Here is a 24,469-nt window from a genome sequence, read left to right on the forward strand (position 1 = left end):
CCACGGAGACATCTTCGGACAGCACTGGCTCTTCGGCTTTGAAACAGAGATGAGCACTGCCCCCAGAGTTGTGAACAACTAGCACATATGTGGGAGGGGAACCTTTTCCTTTATTTAGTACTAATACATGGACCCAAGACTTTGGCTCTCAAATTGATACTGATGAGGGAAGAGTGAAACCCCTTTTTCTCCAGCATCAACCTTGAGCCTTTGTTCTAACGTCCGGAGAAATTAACCCTTTCTCTCTTCATTCCAGAATTCATCCCTCAACTTTGCTCAGTCCCCAATTTCATTGAAGAGAGAGAGAGAAAATAAGGGCATAACCCAAGAGACCTTTGAGTTGGTTTGCTTTTATTAAGCCAGAAGCCAAACATGTTAGCATGTAAACTATTTACAAAGATTGGGATCCAACACCGTGAGAGACGAATCTAGAAGGACAATGGATATTTTGAGTCTTCAACATTTACCCGAAGTTTTCTCTATGCTCTTCTGGGTTCACTTCCTTTCAAGGCCCTCGTGGACAAGTTTACAGGTATACACGTTCCCCACGTATTCATTTTCTGGAACAGCCTGGCCACTGAATATTGATCTGATTGGGAGAAAGCCACTGATGAAGCACTTGATGATAAGCAAATTGCCAGGGATGGAACGGTAGACGTGGACGATGGGTGCCATGCTCTTTTCTTTGTAAAAACAAGGAAAGAAAAAAAAAGAGATAAAGTCACATTTTTAGATGTATCTTTTTACCTTTTTAGATGTGTGTGTGTGTGTGTGTATATGTATATACATATATATATACATATACATATATATATATATATGTATATATATATATATGTCCTGGAAGCACGAAGCCGAGAACACCAGCCTGAAGATGACGAATGAGACTTTGTCGAAACGTCGCCAAGACACTTCCAATTTTACGTGGGAGAAGACCCGAATAACCAAAGACCTACATATATATATATATATATATATATATATATATATATATATATATATATATATATAACAAACTATTCTAAAAATACGAATATATATATCCCAGTTAAGATCGTCAACCAGACAGAGGTATATACAGACACACACACACACATATATATATGAAAGAAAAAGCATTGTTGAGAAACCTCTAATCCTAAGGAAAAAATTCTCCATACTCAACCAAAGGAAGTGCAAAGAAAGAGGGGAGAACTCACCTGGGACACGGTTTCGAGGGATGCTGTGTCCAGGGAAGACGAACCCAAACAGGAGAAAGTAGATGATGGACCCCATTGTGAAAGTCAGACTGAAGTCTCACAAAGGCTCCTTGCGCAGTTATACAATTCCAGCAAGATGAAAGAAATGAGCTTCCAAGCACCTGTCCAGAGCTTGAGGAGGAAGTGAGCAAGCTGACTCGGAGGGAGGAAGTTAAACATAATCCGAAGAGAGTCTTGGCGTCACATGCTGTTGGTTCTTTTTCCTCATTGGCCCTATTCATTTGGTTCTCCTCCAATCCCATGCGACTAAGGTTGATCCCGGAACAATATTGACTTGAGTGGCCACATTCCACATCAATGTTGGCGACATATTCACTTGAACCGGTAGTAAAAAAAAATTCTTTAAAAAGGTTAAAAAAAAGAAAAAGAATCCGATGATTGCGGGCACCTCTGATTGTCACAGCTGATTATTGGAACCTTTTTTCACTGTTTTTAGTTAAAAAATGGTTTTAAAACGTTTTTCAAAGTTGGCCACACCCACCCAGTCACATGACCCCAGCACCACCAAGCCACACCTACCAAGCCACAACCACAGAACCAGTAGGGATTATTTTTTGAATTTCACAATTTGAATTTCAGCTGCTAAAGAACTGAAAGAAAAGGATTGTGTGCTAATGAAAGAAAAAGGTGAAAAGAAGAAGTAGAGAACTCATCTGCAGTAACCTTTCTAAAGATCACTGGTAGGCTGTATCCAGGGAAGAGAAATCCCCAAAGCAGAAAGAGGATGTCGAACAACAATGTGGAAACCAGTCTGAAATTTCCTAAGAACCCAGACCACTTAGAGTAGAGTAGAGTAGAGTAGAGTAGTTTAGAGTAGAGTAGAGTAGAGTAACAGAGTTGGAAGGGACCTTGGAGGTCTTCTAGTCCAACCCCCTGCTTAGGCTGGAAACCCTACACCACTTCAGACAAATGGTTATCCACATCTTAAAAACTTCCAGTGTTGGAGCATTCACAACCTCTGGAGGCAAGTTGTTCCACTGATTAATTGTTCTAACTGTCAAATGTGTCTCCTTCCTTCCTTCCTTCCTTCCTTCCTTCCTTCCTTCCTTCCTTCCTTCCTTCCTTCCTTCCTCTATTTTATATTTGTCATTTGGCTTTCTATAAATTATTTGGCAAAGTCCGTGTATTCCTTGACATGGTCTCTCTTGTTCGGTCCCTGAGTTTGACGCTTCCATTTATTATCACTTGATTTTGATCGTAGCAGCCTTATATTAAAATGGCTTACTAAGATGCTCCTTTGAGAACATTTTGGATTTTTTGTATTGGATGTGTATCCTTGATATTGAAATTGATTACAGATTATAACACCTGCAGAAAATTGTGTCGTTTTGCCCCAATTACTATGTTTCCCCGAAAATAAGACATCCCCTGATAATAAGCCCAATCGGGCTTTTGAGCGCATGTGCTAAAATGAGCCCCCCTCAAAAAATAAGCCTTCCCTGAAAATAAGCCCTCCCCAAAATTACGCCCTCTTAAATGCATGTGCAGCCAGTCCCTGCCATTTCCTCTGGTTAGGGTTAGGGAGACAGAGCTGGAAATCAAGAGGAGCCCCATCTTGCTCCACATGCCGCCAAAATAATAAGACATCCTTCCCGAAAATAAGGCCAAGCACTTATTTCAGGGTTCAAAAAAAAATAAGACATGGTCTTATTTTTGGGGAAACAGAGTAATTGGTCCATGGAGAAACTGTGTGTCACAGGCGGTTGGCCAAGGGACGTGACTGGAACTGGGAGGATGAGACGTTTTTCAATAAATAATTACAATTACACGTATTGCAATTACTTTGACATTTTGCTCTTAGGCTAAGTGGGCAACCTACAGAGAAGGGCATGTAAGAATAGAGGAAAGTGGACACGGAGCAGACAGTAAAGGATCATTGTCCTTGAACGTGATGGGTTCAAATCTACACTGAACCTTGAAGCTCACCAGGTTGGAGGAGATGCATCTATGTCCATTCTTTTCTCACAGACAGGGCTGCACTGAGGCTAATTTGGGGTATCCGTGCATTACCCAGCTAAATCCATTGGCCTTCTGTGGGATTCATACAGAAACATGATCAACTCCATTTTGTTGAATTCTCAGAACGCTGATCTGCCCAGATTCATTTGCTGAGATGGGTGCAGGGGTGGGCTGCTGAGGGTTCTCAGGGGTTCGGGAGAACCTCTGGCTAAGATTCTGTGCAGTTCGGAAAACCCCTGCCCTACCCACCCTGCCACGCCACTCTAGGGAGTCCCCACACGGCCTGTTTTGGATGCAGCTAAGCGCAGGGCGTGCGCAGAGGCTCAGGGAGGGCAAAAAAATGGGCCTACTGGAAGTTCAGGAAGGCCAGAAATGGGCCTATTTCTGGCCTCCAGAGGGCCTCCGGAGCACGGGGAGGCTGTTTTCACCTTCCCAGAAGCTGCAGTATGGCACTCGAACCACTGCGCCACTCCAGCTCTTTTTTTTCCCCAATCATTTTTTTATTTTAAAACAAAAATAAAACATAAAAACATCATCATTCCAAACGGTTACAGACATTATATCGATCGGTTTGCATCCTTTTGCGCTCCCTCCTCTCTTTAAAATATCACTATACATTCCAAGGTTATTTTCATATATATATATAAAAAATCACTTAATTTTTCTCAGCATCCACATATTTTATATTTATCCCCATTTTTTTATTGTCCATCCATTGATAAAATAAATCCCATATCAAATAATATTGTTTATCTTCCTGCTCTCTTATTTCAAATGTCAATTTACTCATTTCAGCACAGTCCACTATTTTCTTAATAATTTCTTCATCAGTAGGTGTCCTTTCTCCTTTCTAATTTTTTGCAAATATAATTCTAGCTGCTGTTAAAAGGTTCACAGTTAAATATTGCAATTCTTTATTGTATGTCTCTGGTAAGATCCAGAGTCATACAATACACTTCTCCGATTTATTCTGGAACTTTCTGGCTATCCTTGTTGGGGGTAAATGCCACCTGTAAAACATCTTATACAAATTCTCCTTATATGCTGTAGACATTGTCATTTTATAATTGTGTGACCACAATTTTTGCCATTTCTCTAAATCAATACCATAACAATTTTTTTTCCCCCATGCTATCATTGATTCTTTAACTTGTTCTTCTTCCAATTTTACTTCTAACAAATATCCATACAGCTTTTTAATTATATGGTCATCAGAGCCCATTAAAATCTTGTCTAAATTAGTCAAGACATTATAAAAACCTTCTTGTTTGAGATCTCGATATCTAGAAAATATTTGCATATATGAAAATCAGTCCATCTTACATCCCTGCTCTTCTATTTCCTGCTTTAATTTGAGTACACCCTTTTCATCCAACAATTCACTATACCTAATAATTTGTTCCCTTTTAAATATTACTGAATATGAAAAAGCTTCAATTGTAGATACCCAGATTGGAATCTTCAAATAATGATATTTTTTGACCTTCTCACAATTCAACCATAAAGCTTCACGTATCTGATGTCTTCTAAAATACCCTTGTATTTTTGTGCCTTTGTACCATAAAAAGGCGTGCCACCCCATCAATAAATCATGTCCCTCCAAATTCAATAAACTGGTATTTCTCAAAGTTATCCCTTCTTTAGTCCACATTAAACTTGCTGCTTGATAATACAATTCAAAATTAGGCAAACCCAAACCACCCCTAGCGTTGGCATCTTGTAACAGTTTTAGTTTTATTCTCACCTTTTTTCCTTGCCAAATATATTTCAGTATCATTTTATTTAAATCTACAAAAAATTCCTTACCAAGCTTGATAGGAATTGTCTGAAATAGGTACAAAATTCTAGGTGGAATAGTCATCTTGATACTTGAGATCCTAACAATCAAAGATAACTGCAAATTACCCCATTTCACCAAGTCTTGCCCTATCTGTTTTTTTAAGTTTATTATAGTTATTTTCTTTAAGTGCACTACACCTTGGTGTTACATATATCCCCAAATCCTTTACTTTGTTTGTAACCTGCACTTTTGAAATCTCCATCAGTTCTTCTTCTTGCTTTTCCAACATATTTCTAGTCATTATCGTTTTATCTTTATTAATTTTCAAGCCGGCTACTTTCCCAAATTCTCCAACAGTTTCTATCAATTTATTTATTGTTGTTAATGGTTCTTCAATGATAAAAACCAAATCATCTGCAAAGGCTTGAAGTTTATATTCTTCTTTTCAGATTTTCATGCGTCTATTTAAAACTTCTAAAGTCATTATAAACAACAATGGATACAGTGGGTATCCTTGACTCAGACTCAGGCTCAACCCATCCAAGACCGAGTGGCTGTGGTTTCTGACATCCCAATATAGTCAGTTGGTGCCATCACTGACTATTGGGGGCGAGTCGTTGGCCCCCATGGAGAGGGCTCGCAACCTGGGGGTCCTCCTGGTCTCACAGTTGTCTTTAGAAGAGCACTTGACGGCTGTGGCCAGGAGGGCGTTTTATCAGATTCGCCTGATTCGCCAGTTGCATCCCTTTCTGGATCGGGACTCGTTAAATACGGTCACTCATGCCCTCGTCACTTCCCGCCTGGACTACTGCAAGGTTTGGGTTACCACCTTTAGAGTGCTCCATAGCTTAGGACCGGGGTATCTACGAGACCGCCTTCTGCCACCACTAGCCTCTCACCGACCAGTACACTCCCATAGAGCGGGGCTTCTCAGGGTGCCATCAGCCAAACAGTGTCGACTGGCGGCCCCAAGGGGAAAAGCCTTCTCTGTGAGGGCACCCGTCATCTGGAATGAGCTCCCCCCGGAGATACGGAGGATCCCAGACCTGCCCGCTTTCCGCCATGCCATCAAAACATTTCTTTTCCAGCAGGCTGGCCTGGCCTAACCTCTCTTTTAAATTGTTTTTTAAAATTTTTAAAATTTTTAAATTTTAAATTTGTCTTATGAATTTGGGGTGTTTTAAATTTTGTTTTCCGGGCCAATTATTTAATTGTATTTTAACTGTTTTTTAACATTTGTATTATATGTATTTTATTTGGCTGTTCACCGCCCTGAGTCCTTCGGGAGTAGGGCGGTATACAAATTCAATAAATAAATAAATAAATAAAATAAATCCTTGCCTAGTGCCTTTTTCTATTTCAATAGGATCAGTCAATTTTCCATTTATCATTACTTTTGCCGTCTGTTTAAAATAAATAGCTTCAATTGCCTGTATAAATCTTTTCCATTTGGCCACCGCAGCTCTTAAGGAATAGAGATGCCAGAGGAAGTCAGAAATTCCAATATAGTCCGGGCATCATCATTATTTCTCACCTGAGTGGTCTCCTAGTGAAAACAAGCTCCCAAACTCCATTTTTGGCTGCAACGACCTCCTGCAACCCTCTGCCAGGAAAAACGGAGTTTGGGAGTGCTGCCCCTGGCCCTTTCAAACTCCGTTTTCAGCTGCGACGCCCTCCTGCATCCCTTTGCCGGTGAAAACGGAGCTTGGGAGGGCCACCTGCGGCCCTTCTGACCTCAGTTTTCACTGGCAGAGGCAGCATGAGCCGCTTTTTTGCTGTTTCCAGGGCGGCCCCACGGGCCAGATCTAAGCATCTCATGGTCTTGAGTTTGACAGCCCTGCCTTAGACTCTAAGATGGGTGACCTGTGACGTATGCTGATTCGCTCATTAGTTGCTTGTTCTGGAGCCATTGCATAAGTGGAAAGAAACCTTTTAGGAGGGCTCTGATGATATCCACGTCCCTCAAATTCAGTTGTTAAACTGGAGGTAAAAGAACGTAGACAGAGGGAGCTTTTGATTTTCCATCTGAACAATGTGAAAAGAAAAAGAAAATGAGTGAGGAGAATATTTAGTATAAATTCTTTATCATGTTTAACTGTGACCACACTTAAATTTCTCTTTGTCATAGATTAGTTCATTAACTTAGAACAGGGGTCCCTAACCCAGCGGTGAAATCCGCCCGGTTCTATCCAGCTCGCTGAACTGGTAGCGCCGGCAACGGGAGGCTATGCTCACCCACTGGGACGTCATTACATCCTGGTTTTTTACCCTCTGCATATGCGCAGAAGGCTCTTGCAGTATCCTTCCCCTGGAGTGGGGTAAGAATGGAGATTTTGCAGTATCGTTCCCCCACCACACCCACCAAGCTACACCACACCACACCCACCAAGCCACACCCACAGAACCGGTAGTAAAAATATTTGGATTTCACCACTGTTATTGAGTGGGGAAGTGACTAAAGGGGGAGAGAGGGACAAAGCCCCCTTAACGTGGATGCACGTAAAAAAGGGGTGGAATTTTGACAAACTTCTCCCCCAAGACCAAGAAGAGATTCATTTCCCACTCGCCCTCCCCCCCCAACATTTCCAAGAGCCTCCAACATTGCAGCAGCTGCTGCTCCTCGCCTCTCCTGTCCCGGAAGTGGAACCAGGCGCCATTTCCTCCCCCAAGTCATTCTTGGAGCATCAGAGATCTTAGGAAAACTCTTCCAGCTCTTCACAATCAACTTTAAGAGAGGTGAGAAGCCAATGCAAAAGAAGTGGCAGCAGAGCCGACAGGAGTTTGTGTGTGTGTGTGTGTGTGTGTGTGTGTGTGTGTGTGTGTGTGTTTGTCCTTCTGCGGTCCTCTCCCCGGGGACAGCCAGGGCTTCACCACCTCCTCTTTCCTTCAGAGGGGCTGCCTCCAAGTCCTTGCAAAGGGATAAACACACACACACACACACACACACACACACACACACACACACTGCCCTGTCACCTCCACTGCCGCTTCTTTTGCATTGGCTTTTCACCTTTCTTAACGTTGATTGTGACTAACTTCCTTAGTTCTCTGACATTGCACAATGACTTGGGGGAGATCTAAGGAAATGTCTTCCAGCTCTTCACAATCAACTTTAAGAGAGGCGAGAAGCCAATGCAAAAGAAGCGGAAGTGGAGGAAACAGGGCAGGGTGTGTGTGTGTGTGTGTGTGAGTGACAGACAGAGAGAGAGAGAGAGACATCCAGCCACCCTCCCCCAGCACCGCCGCTGCTCCTCCCCCTCTCACCTCCAGCACAGCGGCTCTGTCTCCCTGAAGGGCTGCCCGCCCACCCACTGGCCAGGCTGCAAGGCAGGCAAGCATGGTAGGGCCATGGGGAAGGGAGCTAGCTAGCCGAGCGGCCCCAACATGCGTGCCTGCCTTCCTGATGGTCCCCGTGGCCAGGCCCTCTTGCTTACCTTCCTCCCCCCCACCGCTTCTTTTTTCGGCTGCTTACCTTCCACGGCGGCTGGTCCAGAGTCGGGAAGGCAAGCTAACCCGAGTTTTTGGCAGCCCCCAGCCAGCCGCCACTGCTGGAAAGTGGCTGGCCAGAAAGCCTCCGAAAAGGCTTTTTTGCCAGCGACTTTCTCCGCAGGCTGCCAAAAAGCATCTGCTGTTGTCGCCATGTTCTTTGAGCATGCTCATTCCATTGGACTTGCAAGGCAATAGGATGTGCATGTGCAAAGAACATGGCGGTGATGAACATGGCAGCCGGGGAACCGGTTCGGGGGCATGGCCAGCCAGGAATTACTTCTGGTTCTCCGAATGATGAGAGATTTTTACTACCGGTTCTCGAGAACCGGTGCGAACCGGGAGCAACCCACCACTGGTTGACTGTAGACATAATAGCATTCTTCCTGTCGGTTGAGGTCAGAGCGATCTGGCAACTGGAGAAGGAGTGGTTGGAGTGCTGAGTCGAGATGGGACGGATGTTGATAGGACCATACGATTGACTGAGGAGTGAAGGGATGGTTTGGGGGTTTTTGATTTACTGAGGGAAAACCCGGACCTTTCAGATTCGGGTTTTCCCAGATGTGCCAGTTTATCTATTCTAGTAAAGAGAACTTTGGAAAATGCTTGCTTCCGCGTCTTTACTTGGAGTTGGGGTTTTCTGAAACGCTGATAATACACACACACACACTCACACACACACACTCATATATCTGTTTTCATAGATTTTCACGGGTAGAGGTATGCAAGTTTTGGTATATTCGGGTCTTTTTCCGTGTAAGATTGAGAGTATCTTGGCGATATCTCCGCCAAGATACTCTCAATCTTACACAGGAAAAGACCCAAATACACCAAAACTTGCATATACATACATTCATACATACATACATACAAAATCCCTAGTGCTGCGCAATGGGGTGAGCTCCCATTAATTGTCCCAGCTTCTGCCAACCTAGCAGTCTGAAAGCACGTAAAAAATACAAGTAGAAAAAGAGGGACCACCTTTGATGGGAAGGTAACAGCATTCCCTGCGCCTTTGCCGTTTAATCATACCAGCCACATGACATCTTCGGACACCTCTGGCTCTTCAGCTTTGAAACGGAGATGAGCACTGCTCAATAGAGTCCGGAATGATGTGCGGGGGGAACCTTTACCTTTACCTTTATATCATATCCACTATGCCAGTGGCATAGTGGATAGAATGCAGTATTGGTGGCATAGTGGATAGAGTGCAGCATTGCAGGCTAACTCTACCCACAGTCAGGAGTTCAATCCCCACTGGGTCTAGTAGAAAAATAGGGACCACCTTTGGTGGGAAGCTAACAGCGTTCTGTGCGCCTTTGGCATTGAGTCATGCTAGCCACATGACCACGGAGATGTCTTCGGACAGCGCTGGCTCTTTGGCTTTGAAACGGAGATGAGCACTGCCCCTAGAGTTGGGAACGACTAGCACATATGTGGGAGGGGAACCTTTTCCTTTATCTTTAGTACTAATACATGGACCCAAGACTTTGGCTCTCAAATTGATACTGATGAGAGAAGAGTGAAACCCCTTTTTCTCCAGCATCAACCTTGAGCCTTTGTTCTAACGTCCGGAGAAATTAACCCTTTCTCTCTTCATTCCAGAATTCATCCCTCAACTTTGCTCAGTCCCCAATTTCATTGAAGAGAGAGAGAGAAAATAAGGGCATAACCCAAGAGACCTTTGAGTTGGTTTGCTTTTATTTAATCAGGAGCCAAACATGTTAGCATGTAAACTATTTAGAAAGATTGGGATCCAACACCGTGAGAGACAAATCTAGAAGGACAACGGATATTTTGAGTCTTCAACATTTACCTGAAGTTTTCTCTATGGTCTTCTTCCTTTCAAGACCCTTGTGACAGCCATACAGCTATACCGGTCTCCCGTGTCCCAAGATGATTTAGAGATGGACAGTTTGCTAAACACGAAGTAGGAATCGCCACTCTTTTCCTTCACAGCTGGGGTGTTGACGTATTCATTTTCTGGAATGGCCTGGCCATTCTTCAGCCACTGAATAGGGACATCCCCAGGGAAAAAGCCATGGAGGAAGCAGTTGATGATAACTGAATTGCCAGGGATGGGAGGGTAGACGTGGACGATGGGTGCCATGCTCTTTTCTTTGTAAAAACATGAAAAGAAAAAAAAAAGAGATAAAGTCACATTTTTAGATGTATCTTTTTACCTTTTTAGATGTGTGTGTGTGTGTGTGTGTGTGTGTGTGTGTGTGTGTATAACAAACTATTCTAAAAATACGAGTTCCAGGTATATATATATATAGCCAAGCCAATAAACACATACTGGGACTCCCAACCAATCAGAATGAAAAGGTGGAGCCATCCCAGAATACCAGCACCAGATTTGAAATTCCAACGTCAGTTAGTGCAAAATGACTACTGGCATAAGCCTGATGATGGCAGATGGGATTCTGCCGAAACGTCGCTTCTACCCTTTTAGGGATATATCCACAATTACACGGGAAGAAACCCGAAATATTAACTATACACATATATATATATATTTGTTTTATTAAAATTAATGTTGTGTCCTGTTGTATTTATATGTTGAACTAATGATGATGTGTCTTGCTTTTGTATTGAGTTTTTGTGTTCCTCGATGCGCACACTCATTCTTCTGTTGGTCTGTCCAATGTATGTTGATGGGCAGGAAGCACATGGGATTTCATATATGCCTTGATCTTCTAATTCTATTTTGTCTTTGGGGTTTCTCAGAATGGACGATATCTTTCTATCTGTGCAAAATATGGTTTTGATGTTGTGTTTTTGTAGTACTTTGCTAATTTTATCTGTTGTTCCCCTTATATAGGGCAAGATGGCTTTCCCATTGTTTTGTTCCTCTTGTTGTTTTTTATTCTGTCTTGGTGTTGTATGTTTGATCTTATTGATGACTTTATTTCTACAGAACCCATTTGATGTCAGTACATTAGTTAGTGTATATAATTCAGTTTGTAAATGTGCTTCATCAGCCAGACGTTTAGTTCTTGTGGTTAATGTTTTGGCAACAGAGTTTATTTGTGCTGGATGGTGGTGTGATTTGGCGTTGAGATAGCGGTTCGTATGTGTCTTCTTTTGATAGATGGTATGTCCTAAGGTGCCATCAGATTTTTTATAAATTATAAATTAATACATCGAGGAAAGGTAACTGGTTTTCTGATTCTATCTCCATGGTGAACTTTATTTTGGGATGGAGGCTGTTCAAATGTACTAAGAAGTTTTCCAATTTATCTCTTCCATGTGGCCAGATCACAAAGGTGTCATCAACGTATCTGAGCCATAATTTTGGTTTGTTAACAGTTTTTTCTAAGGCATTGGATTCGAATTCTTCCATGAAAAGATTAGCGATGACTGGTGATAATGGTGATCCCATTGGTGCACCTTCTACTTGTTTATATCTCTGTCCTCTGTGTATGAAATATGTGTTGGATAAACAATGTTCTGTTAAGTTTGTGATATGTTTTGGTAGTTGATATTTGTTTTTAATTGATGACAAGGCTTCTTTGACAGGTATTTGTGTGAATAGTGATACAACATCAAAGCTTACAAGAAGGTCACTTTCTTTTATGTGTTGCTTTTTTATTATTTGTATGAAATGGTATGAGTTCTGTACATATGAAGCAGCAGATTCTGCGTAAGGTTGAAGATGTTTTGCTAAATATCTGGCTAGATTTTGTAAAGGTGAGCCTATGGAACTTACTATGGGTCTGAGAGGTATTCCATCTTTGTGTATTTTTGGGAGGCCATACAGTTTTGGGCATTTTGATGATTTTTCTCTGGGGATAATTTTTTGTTGGATTTCTTTACTTATAGTACTTGATTTTATCTTTATCTTCGTGGTTTTTTCTAGATATGTTGTTGGGTCTGTGTTTATGGGTTTATATGTGGCGTCTTGAAGTAAGTCAGACAGTTTCTTTTCATAGTCCACTGTGTTCATTACTACTGTTGCATTGCCTTTATCTGCTGGTAATATCATTATGCTATTATCATTTTTTAAAACTTGCAGTGCTTTTTGTTCTTCTTTTGATAAGTTGCTTTTAGGTGGTTTACTAGTACATAGAATGTTGGTGACGTCATGTCTGACTTTATCAGCATCGTCAGCACTGAGTTTCTTTAGGCTGGTTTCAACTTCGCATATGATGGTTTCTATTGGAATTTTATTGGGTGCCACTGCAAAATTAATAAAAAACAACAAGAGGAACAAAACAATGGGAAAGCCATCTTGCCCTATATAAGGGGAACAACAGATAAAATTAGCAAAATACTACAAAAACACAACATCAAAACCATATTTTGCACAGATAGAAAGATATCGTCCATTCTGAGAAACCCCAAAGACAAAATAGAATTAGAAGATCAAGGCATATATGAAATCCCATGTGCTTCCTGCCCATCAACATACATTGGACAGACCAACAGAAGAATGAGTGTGCGCATCGAGGAACACAAAAACTCAATACAAAAGCAAGAACACACATCATCATTAGTTCAACATATAAATACAACAGGACACAACATTAATTTTAATAAAACAAAAACAGTTGCAAAAATAGAACATCTCAATGGCAGGATAATCAGAGAAGCAATAGAAATGGAAAAAAGACCACATTGCATGAATAAACGGGATGACACTTCACGTCTGCCTACTATTTGGAAACCTGCTCTCATAGATAGACGAATCTTGACACCATATGTAGAACATGGACCAAACATTGCACAAAAAAATCCCAACCAAATCATATTCAAACCAGCCACAAAGATAAAGCCCTGCCACCTAGTGGAGAAAAACCGACCATACACCCGAAGCCAAGCCAATAAACACATACTGGGACTCCCAACCAATCAGAATGAAAAGGTGGAGCCATCCCAGAATACCAGCACCAGATTTGAAATTCCAACGTCAGTTAGTGCAAAATGACTACTGGCATAAGCCTGATGATGGCAGATGGGATTCTGCCTAAACGTCGCTTCTACCCTTTTAGGGATATATCCACAATTACACGGGAAGAAACCCGAAATATTAACTATACACACATACATACCTGTGAAAACTTACATAAACATATATATATATATATATATATATATATATAGTTAAGATCGTCAACCAGACAGAGGTGTATACAGACACACACACACACACACATCTATATGAAAGAAAAAGCATTGTTGAGAAACCTCTAATCCTAAGGAAAAAATTCTCCATACTCAACCAAAGGAAGTGCAAAGAAAGAGGGGAGAACTCACCTGGGACACGGTTTCGAGGGCTCAGAGGGACACTGTGCCCAGGGAAGATGAACCCCAACAGGAGAAAGTAGATGATGGACCCCATTGTGAAAGTCAGACTGAAGTCTCACAAAGGCTCCTTTTGCAGTTATACAATTCCAGCAAGATGAAAGAAATGAGCTTCCAAGCACCTATCCATAGCTTCAGGAGAAAGTGAGCAAGCTGACTCGGAGGGGGGAAGTTAAACATAATCCGAAGAGAGTCTTGGCGTCACATGCTGTTGGTTCTTTTTCCTCATTGGCCCTATTCATTTGGTTCTCCTCCAATCCCATGCGACTAAGGTTGATCCCGGAACAATATTGACTTGAGTGGCCACATTCCACCCCAATGTTGGCGACTGCTGACACTCTGATTTCTGATTGACCTAAACCCGTGATGGCAAACCTATGTCACGCCCACAGAACTGGTAATAAAAAATTTGAATGCCACCACTGTTTTAGAGGGTATTAAGACTCCACATAGAATTGCTAAGATCTATACAGATTATGAAATACATGTTGGATAGGCTAAAATGGAAGAAGGAACGTTTTACCAATTATGGGGTCATGCAAAAAAAATATATATCAAAAAATATTGGAAAGAAATACAACAATCCAAACCATTGTAAAAAATAAGATCAAATCTGAAACCATGGATGTTTCATATAGAAATATTGTATTTCCAGAAAATGAACCTGAAAATTAATACAATTTTGTAAGAGTCATGAATGTTGATAATATAACTATACTGTCCTGTACGGTATTGTACTGTTCTCTACTGTACCATAACATACACTACTATTATAAGGTTACAGTACCTGACCGGTATTAGGGAATTCTGCTGGACTTACAACTCCTCCTGAAAGATTTGTCTTATGTGCCACTTTTGCTCTTTCCTCCACCAGGAAACCCTTTATCCTCTACATGGGGCCACCCTTGAAGACCATACTGAAGCTATAACCGGTACAAAATCAGGGGTGGTCTGGTGGGGGTTCGCAGGGCTTCGGTAGAACTTTTAGGTAATATTCTGTGCAGTTTGGAGAAATCCCACTCCTGCCCAAATCCCACTCCTGGCTGGCCCCGCTCACCCTGCCCCACCCCTCTCAGGAGTCCCCATGCAGCCCGTTTTGGATGCAGGTAATTGCAGGGCACACACAGAGGCTCGGGAAGGGCAAAAAATGAGCCTGCTGGAAGTTCGGGAAGGCCAGAAACAGGCCCACTTCCAGCCTCCAAAGGGCCTCCGGAGGCTGGGGAGGCCATTTTTGCCCTGGAAGCTCAAGAAAAGCCTCTGGAGCCCGGGGAGGGCAAAAACACCCCCCCCACACACCATGGTGCAGGAGGCTGACTAGGCCATGCCCACCATGGCCAAGCCCACCCAGCAACTGGGCACAGAACCCCTTGCTAAATATTTTGAAGTCCATCCTTGTGTTGAAGACCATACTGAAGCTGTGAGTGGTCCAAGATGAAACATTGTGAGCAGCAATAGGGACTTTGCATTACATTCAAGCATCCCCAGAGCTACCTGAGGTGCAACGGTTGCCAGTAGGCATATGGGTACAATTGAACATGGCGGTAGATCATCTGAAGGTCATCTATATACGGGGGGAGCACGAAGCAGAAGAGAAGATTGGGAAATTCCTCTCGGCCATATTGTGAAACCGTCATTAATACATGAAATAGAGACACGTCAACTGTTGAGTTGTGCCAGCAAAACAAACGTGTCTCCACCTTCGTTGTTTGCTTTTCTCTGGAGACATTTGGCACGAGGGCTTTAGTGACAGAACAAAAGTACAGCGTGCGATTCGGAGAGAAGACGTGATGTGCTGCAGATATTCATCGGTAACCATCATTTCTGTTGACAAATGAGTAGTCCCCTTTTTACAGACCTGACTTCTTTGTCCTTCCTGAAACAATTCTACTCAACACATTCTGGACATGACGCTATGGTTTTAATTTGTGAACAGAGGTTTTTGATTGGGAGCAGAGCTGGTGGGGCAATTAGGCGTGGGAGAAGGCCGGACTAGGCTAGGTTGTTTGAATGACCACCAGTCACCAATAGGCCTCGACTTCCCAAGATCATCAGACAAAGGCTTGAAATGCTACCAGTTCGGACTGTTTCACCCAAACCAGTAGTAAAAAATGCTACCGGTTCATCTGAACCAGTAATAAAAAAATGCTTTAAAAAAGTAAAGAAGCGTCAGAACTTTTATTTTAAAGCATTTTTTACTACCTATTCGCCGGAACTGATAGTAAAAAAATGCTTTAAAATAAAAAAAAATGGTTCTAATGATCGCGCAGCACAGCTGATTGTCACAGCAGATCACCGGAACCCTATTTTTTACTCTTTTTTGTAAGCATTTTTTTACTTCCGGTTCGGGCAAATAGGCAGTAGAAAATGCTTTAATAAAGTAAAAAAAAAAAAATTTCCGATGATCAGCTGTGACAATCAGCTGTGCTGCGCGATCATTGGAACCTTTTTCTTACTTTTTCAAAGCATTTTTTTAACTACCTATTCACTTGAACCGGTAGTAAAAAAAAATTCTTTAAAAAGGTAAAAAAAAAAGAAAAAGAATCCGATGATTGCGAGCACAGCTGATTGTCACAGCTGATTGTTGGAACTTTTTTTCACTGTTTTTAGTTAAAAAATGGTTTTAAAACATTTTTAAAAGTTGGCCATACCCACCCAATCACATGACCCCACCACCACCAAGCCACGCCCACCAAGCCACAACCACAGAACCAGTAGGGATTATTTTTTGAATTTCACCACTGGTCAGACATTCTTCTTCTCATGCTTGCATTCCTTGGATGGGCATTTATTGGGCAAGGGGCCTTCTGGCTGCAGCTGCCAAAGAACTGAAAGACAAAGGATTGTGTGCTAATGAAAGAAAAAGGTGAAAAGAAGAAGTAGAGAACTCATCTGCAGTAACCTTTCTAAAGTTCACTGGTAGGCTGTATCCAGGGAAGAGAAATCCCCAAAGCAGAAAGAGGATGTCGAACAACATTGTGGAAACCAGTCTGAAATTTCCTAAGAACCCAGACCACTTAGAGTAGAGTAGAGTAGAGTAGAGTAACAGAGTTGGAAGGGACTTTGGAGGTCGTCTAGTCCAACCCCCTGCTTAGGCAAGAAACCCTACACCACTTCGGACAAATGGTTATCCACATCTTAAAAACTTCCAGTGTTGGAGCATTCACAACCTCTGCAGGCAAGTTGTTTCATTGATTAATTGTTCTAACTGTCAAATGTGTCTCTCTCCTTCCTTCCTTCCTTCCTTCCTTCCTTCCTTCCTTCCTTCCTTCCTGCCTTCCTGCCTTCCTGCCTTCCTGCCTTCCTGCCTTCCTTCCTTCCTTCCTTCCTTCCTTCCTTCCTTCCTTCCTTCCTTCCTTCCTTCCTCTATTTTATATTTGTCATTTGGCTTTCTATAAATTATTTGGCAAAGTCGGTGTGTTCCTTGACATGGTCTCTCTTGTTCGGTCCCTGAGTTTGACGCTTCCATTTATTATTACTTGATTTTGATCATAGCAGCCTTATAGTATAACGGCTTAGTAAGATGCTCCTTTGAGAACATTTTGGATTTTTTGTATTGGATATGTGTCCTTGATATTGAAATTGATTACAGATTATAACACCTGCAGAAAATTGTGTCGTTTTGCCCCAATTACTATGTTTCCCCGAAAATAAGACATCCCCTGATAATAAGCCCAATTGGGCTTTTGAGCGCATGTGCTAAAATGAGCCCCCCTCAAAAAATAAGCCTTCCCTGAAAATAAGCCCTCCCCAAAATTAAGCCCTCTTAAATGCATGTGCAGTCAGGCCCTGCCATTTCCTCTGGTTAGGGTTAGGGAGACAGAGCTGGAAATCAAGAGGAGCCCCGTTTTGCTCCACATGCCGCCAAAATAATAAGACATCCTTCCCGAAAATAAGGCCAAGCACTTATTTCAGGGTTCAAAAAAAATAAGACATGGTCTTATTTTTGGGGAAACAGAGTAATTGGTCCATGGAGAAACTGTGTCTCACAGGCGGTTGGCCAAGGGACGTGACTGGATCTGGGAGGATGGGACGTTTTTCAACAAATAATTACAATTACACGTATTGCAATTACTTTGACTTTTTGCTCTTAGGCTAAGTGGGCAACCTACAGAGAAGGGCATGTAAGAATAGAGGAAAGTGGATACGGAGCAGACAGTAAAGGATCATTGTCCTTGAACGTGATGGGTTCAAATCTACACTGAACCTTGAAGCTCACCAGGTTGGAGGAGATGCATCTATGTCCATTCTTTTCTCACAGACAGGGCTGCACTGAGGCTAATTTGGGGTATCCGTGCATTACCCAGCTAAATCCATTGGCCTTCTGTGGGATTCATACAGAAACATGATCAACTCCATTTTGTTGAATTCTCAGAATGATGATCTGCCCAGATTCATTTGCTGAGATGGGTGCAGGGGTGGGCTGCTGAGGGTTTGCAGGGGTTCGGGAGAACCTCTGGCTAAGATTCTGTGCAGTTCGGAAAACCCCAAATCCCCTGCCCTACCCACCCTGCCACGCCATTCTAGGGAGTCCCCACACGGCCTGTTTTGGATGCAGCTAAGCGCAGGGGGTGCGCAGAGGCTCAGGGAGGGCAAAAAAACGGGTCTACCGGAAGTTCAGGAAGACCAGAAATGGGCCTATTTCTGGCCTCCAGAGGGCCTCCGGAGCACGGGGAGGCTGTTTTCACCTTCCCAGAGGCTGCAGTACGGCACTCGAACCACTGCGCCACTCCAGCTCTTTTTTTTTCCCAATCATTTTTTTATTTTAAAACAAAAATAAAACATAAAAACATCATCATTCCAAACGGTTACAGACATTATATCAATCGGTTTGCATCCTTTTGCGCTCCCTCCTCTCTTTAAAATATCACTATACATTCCAAGGTTATTTTCATATATATATATAAAAAATCACTTAATTTTTCTCAGCATCCACATATTTTATATTTATCCCCATTTTTTTATTGTCCATCCATTGATAAAATAAATCCCATATCAAATAATATTGTTTATCTTCCTGCTCTCTTATTTCAAATGTCAATTTACTCATTTCAGCACAGTCCACTATTTTCTTAATAATTTCTTCATCAGTAGGTGTCCTTTCTCCTTTCTAATTTTTTGCAAATATAATTCTAGCTGCTGTTAAAAGGTTCACAGTTAAATATTGCAATTCTTTATTGTATGTCTCTGGTAAGATCCCTAATAAAAATATCTCTGGTTTAAAATCAATATGTCTCTTAGTCATTTTTTCCAACCACGTGTGTATCTTGGTCCAATATCTCTTTGCATCTCTGCATGTCCACCACATGTGATAATAGGTTCCTGGCATCTGATGACACTTCCAACACTTCTCCGATTTATTCTGGAACATTCTGGCTATCCTTGTCGGGGGTAAATGCCACCTGTAAAACATCTTATACAAATTTTCCTTATATGCTGTAGACATTGTCATTTTATAATTATGTGACCACAATTTTTGCCATTTCTCTAAATCAATACCATAACCAAAATTTTTCCCCCACGCTATCATCGATTCTTTAACTTGTTCTTCTTCCAGTTTTACTTCTAACAAATATCCATACAGCTTTTTAATTATACAGTCATCAGAGCCCATTAAAATCTTGTCTAAATTAGTCAAGACATTATAAAATCCTTCTTGTTTGAGATCTTCTCGATATCTAGAAAATATTTGCATATATGAAAACCAGTCCATCTTACATCCCTGCTCTTCTATTTCTTGCTTTAATTTGAGTTCACCCTTTTCATCCAACAATTCACTATACCTAATAATTTGTTCCCTTTTAAATATTACTGAATATGAAAAAGCTTCAATTGTAGATACCCAGATTGGAATCTTCAAATAATGATATTTTTTGACCTTCTCCCAATTCAACCATAAAGCTTCACGTATCTGATGTCTTCTAAAATACCTTTGTATTTTTGTGCCTTTGTACCATAAAAAGGCGTGCCACCCATCAATAAATCATGTCCCTCCAAATTCAATAATCTGGTATTTCTCAAAGTTATCCATTCTTTAATCCACATTAAACTTGATAATACAATTCAAAATTAGGCAAATCAAAACCACCCCTAGCTTTGGCATCTTGTAACAGTTTTAGTTTTATTCTCGCCTTTTTTCCTTGCCAAATATTTTTCAGTATCGTTTTATTTAAATCTACAAAAAATTCCTTACCAAGCTTGATAGGAATTGTCTGAAATAGGTACAAAATTCTAGGTAGAATATTCATCTTGATAGTTGAGATCCTACCAATCAAAGATAACTGCAAATTACCCCATTTCACTAAGTCTTGCCCTATCTGTTGTTTAAACTTATTATAGTTATTTTCTTTAAGTGTACTACACCTTGGTGTTAAATATATCCCCAAATCCTTTACTTTGTTTGTAACCTGCACTTTTGAAATCTCCATCAGTTCTTCTTCTTGCTTTTCCAACATATTTCTAGTCATTATCGCTTTATCTTTATTAATTTTCAAGCCGGCTACTTTCCCAAATTCTCCAACAGTTTCTATCAATTTATTTATTGTTATTAATGGTTCTTCAATGATAAAAACCAAATCATCTGCAAAGGCTTGAAGTTTATATTCTTCTTTTCGGATTTTCATGCGTCTATTTAAAACTTCTAAAGTCATTATAAACAACAATGGATACAGTGGGCATCCTTGACTCAGACTCAGGCTCAACCCATCCAAGACCGAGTGGCTGTGGTTTCCGACATCCCGATATAGTCAATTAGTGCCATCACTGACTATTGGGGGCAAGTCGTTGGCCCCCACGGAGAGGGCTCGCAACCTGGGAGTCCTCCTGGACTCACAGTTGTCTTTAGAAGAGCACTTGACGGCTGTGGCCGGGAGGGCGTTTTATCAGGTTCGCCTGATTCGCCAGTTGCGTCCCTTTCTAGATCGGGACTCGTTAAATACGGTCACTCATGCCCTCGTCACTTCCCGCCTGGACTACTGCAATGCTCTCTACATGGGGCTCCCCTTGAGGAGCACCCGGAGGCTCCAACTGGTCCAGAATGCGGCCGCGTGGGTGGTTATGGGAGCGACGGGGCGCTCCCATGTGACTCCAATCCTGCGTGAGCTGCACTGGCTCCTGGTGGTCTTCCGGATGCGCTTCAAGGTTTTGGTTACTACCTTTAGAGTGCTCCATGGCTTAGGACCGGGGTATCTACGAGACCGCCTTCTGCCACCAGTAGCCTCTCACCGACCAGTACGCTCCCATAGAGAGGGGCTCCTCAGGGTGCCGTCGGCCAAACAGTGTCGACTGGCGGCCCTCAGGGGAAAATCCTTCTCTGTGGGGCACCCGCGATCTGGAACGAGCTCCCCCGGAGATACGGAGGATCCCGGACCTGCACGCTTTCCGCCGTGCCATCAAAACATTTCTTTTCCAGCAGGCCGGCCTGGCCTAACCTCTTTTTTAAACTGTTTTTTAAAATCTTTAAAATTTTTAAATTTTAAATTTGTCTTATGAATTTGGGGTGTTTTAAATTTTGTTTTCCGGGCCAATTATTTAATTGTATTTTAATTGTTTTTTAACATTTGTATTATATGTATTTTATTTGGCTGTTCACCGCCCTGAGTCCTTCGGGAGTAGGGCGGTATACAAATTCAATAAATAAATAAATAAATAAATAAATAAAATAAACCCTTGTCTAGTGTGTTTTTCTATTTCAATAGGATCAGTCAATTCTCCATTTATCATTACTTTTGCCGTCTGTTTAAAATAAATAGCTTCAATTGCCTGTATAAATCTTTTCCATTTGGCCACCGCAGCTCTTAAGGAATAGAGATGCCAGAGGAAGTCAGAAATTCCAATATAGTCCGTGCATCATCATTACTTCTCACAATAAACCAGATTTTGTTTTGTTTTGTTTTCGGAAATATGTTTTATTGTAAAATATTTATCAAGTATCAATAATAAGCAGAGGAAACCGACACTGGTGGGAACAGACCGAATTAAGGTTTCACAAAAGAAATTAGGTTGACCGTTAGAAGCAAATGTTGTTGGTATCAGAGAAGGCGAAGGGGAGGTCAACCACAAATGGTTTACCCATGTTCTTACTTACTATGTTCTTACTTTACCCATGTTCTTACTTATAGGCGTCTGAATTGAGTGGTAGGGCAAGGCTTCATAGCTCACCAGGCAAGTGAAGGGATCTCCAGAACTCCATTCCTGTTTACTGATGGTCAACCTGCTATTGGCATAATACTGATTGGATGTCTTAGACCAGAGGTTTCAAACTCGATTTCACTTTTTTTATATAAAAAAGTTTTTTTTTATTTTATAGACAAACAAACATACAATACATAATCAATCAGTCAGTGTATCATCTGAGTACATCTATTGTGTCTTCTTCCTAGGACTCGATTTCATTGAGGGCTGAATCAGGGTTGTGTTTGACCTTGGGGGACCGGGGTGGATGTGGTCAGGGTGGGTGTGGCCAGTCTGACGTCACTCGTGTCGGGGGCGCCTTTGGCGGCCTGAGCGGTCTCCTAGCGAAAACAAGCTCCCAAGCTCCATTTTTGGCTGCAATGGCCTCCTGCAACCCTCTGCCAGGAAAAACGGAGTTTGGGAGTGCTGCCCCTGGCCCTTTCAAACTCCGTTTTCAGCTGCGATGCCCTCCTGCATCCCTTTGCCAGTGAAAACAGAGCTCGGGAGGGCCACCGGCAGTCCTCGTGAGCTCCATTTTCAGCTGCGACAGACTCCTGCAACTCTCTGCCAGTGAAAACTGAGCTTGGGAGGGCTACCTGCGGCCCTCCCGACCTCAGTTTTCACTGGCAGAGGCAGCACGATCTTGTTCTTTGCTGTTTCCAGGGCAGCCCCGCGGGCCAGATCTAAGCATCTCATGGTCTTGAGTTTGACAGTCCTGCCTTAGACTCTAAGATAGGTGACCTGTGACGTATGCTGATTCGCTCATTAGTTGCTTGTTCTGGAGCCATTGCATAAGTGGAAAGAAACCTTTTAGGAGGGCTCTGATGATATCCACGTCCCTCAAATTCAGTTGTTAAAGTGGAGGTAAAAGAACGTAGACAGAGGGAGCTTTTGATTTTCCATCTGAACAATGTGAAAAGAAAAAGAAAATGAGTGAGGAGAATATTTAGTATAGATTCTTTATCATGTTTATCTGTGACCACACTTAAATTTCTCTTTGTCATAGATTAGTTCATTAGCTTAGAACAGGGGTCCCTAACCCAGCGGTGAAATCCACCCGGTTCTATCCAGCTCGCTGAACTGGTAGCGCCGGCAGCGGGAGGCTATGCCCACCCACTGGGACATCATTACGTCCTGTTTTTTTACCCTCTGCATATGCGTAGAAGACTCTTGCAGTATCCTTCCCCTGGAGTGGGGTAAGAATGGAGATTTTGCAGTATCGTTCCCCTGCCACACCCACCAAGCTACACCCACAGAACCGGTAGGAAAAAAATTTGGATTTCACCACTGTTATTGATGGAGTTATTGTTGGAAAACCAGGCTTGGAAAACCATGCCCTTTGGACATGCAGATTTGTCCTGTGGAGGTATAGCCAGCCCGGGCTGAATGCCAAACATCCCAGCAGAGTAGCTTCAAGCCAAAATAGTTATGGGTAATGAGGAACGAGCCAAGCTGGTCACAAGATCACAGGCAAAACAACAAATGAACTTGGTTACTATATCAAATGTGCCTGTGAGGCGGAAGAGTTGTGGTGTGTGGGAGGGAGCCAGAGAGAATGCTGTTAACGCAATATCTGACAGCTCAGCGTTATTCCCTGAGGATGGGCAAAGTGGTTAATATATTTTAAATTCCGGAGATTGCAATGTCTGTCTCTTCTTTTATAGCTACAACTGGAACTCGTATTTTTAGGATAGTTCGCAATATATGTATGTAAGTATGTATGTATGTATATGTATATGTATGTATAGATATGGGTGTGTATATATATGTCAGCTTTGGAAGCCATATTAAGTGGGAAGCTTCCATGCTGCCACCTTCTCATGTGTGGGAAAGTAGGAGGGGGGATTTAGTAGAGAGGTTGACTGTAGATATAATAGCATTCTTCCTGTCAGTCAAGGTCAGGCCGATCCTGCATCTGGAGAAGGAGTAGTCGGAGTGCTGAGTCAAGATGGGACAGATGTTGATTGGAGCATGTGATTGACTGAGGAGTGAAGGGATGGTTTGGGGATTTTTGATTTACTGAGGGAAAACCCGGACCTTTCAGATTCGGGTTTTCCCAGATGTGCCTATTTATCTATTCTAGTAAAGAGAACTTTGGATAATGCTTGTTTCCGCATCTTTACTTAGAGTTGGGGTTTTCTGGAACACTGACATTAACTCGAATCTCTCTTAAAGCTAACGGCACCCCATAAGGGGGCTGTTGGGGGTGTTGAGCCCCAGCATCTACCTAAACCTTGGGCGGTGCGAAGGCTCAGTGAAGATGGAGGAGAAAGGAGAAATCGTAGAGGGGGCCGTGGGGACGGATGCTCAAGGATTTACAGACTCCTTGCTTTCTCCTTCTGAGGAAATGGTACGAGCCATTGAGGCTGTAGAGGAAGCCTGAAGGCTGGGGGCTCGGCCCAAGGTGTCAGATTCCTGGAAGAGTTGCCAGTCTGACCCAGCTCCAGGAGGGGAAATGAAGTCGCCCCGTGAGCCAAAGTGGAGAATGGGGACAGCTGTGGAATCCAGA

General features: G+C 42.3%; 1 long non-coding RNA gene across 1 annotated transcript; it reads right to left on the reverse strand.

Moving 5' to 3' along the window:
- Nucleotides 1–334: 334 nt before the first annotated feature.
- Nucleotides 335–1,397, reverse strand: LOC148113614 (uncharacterized). Its single transcript, XR_015734304.1, has 2 exons — nucleotides 1,200–1,397; nucleotides 335–683 (listed from the first exon to the last, which is right to left on the reverse strand). It is a non-coding gene; the product is annotated as an uncharacterized LOC148113614 (long non-coding RNA).
- Nucleotides 1,398–24,469: the final 23,072 nt, after the last annotated feature.

The sequence above is a fragment of the Pantherophis guttatus genome, chromosome 4 (genome assembly GCF_059756535.1).
Source record: "Pantherophis guttatus breed Tessera chromosome 4, ASM5975653v1, whole genome shotgun sequence".
Lineage (NCBI taxonomy): Eukaryota > Metazoa > Chordata > Lepidosauria > Squamata > Colubridae > Pantherophis > Pantherophis guttatus.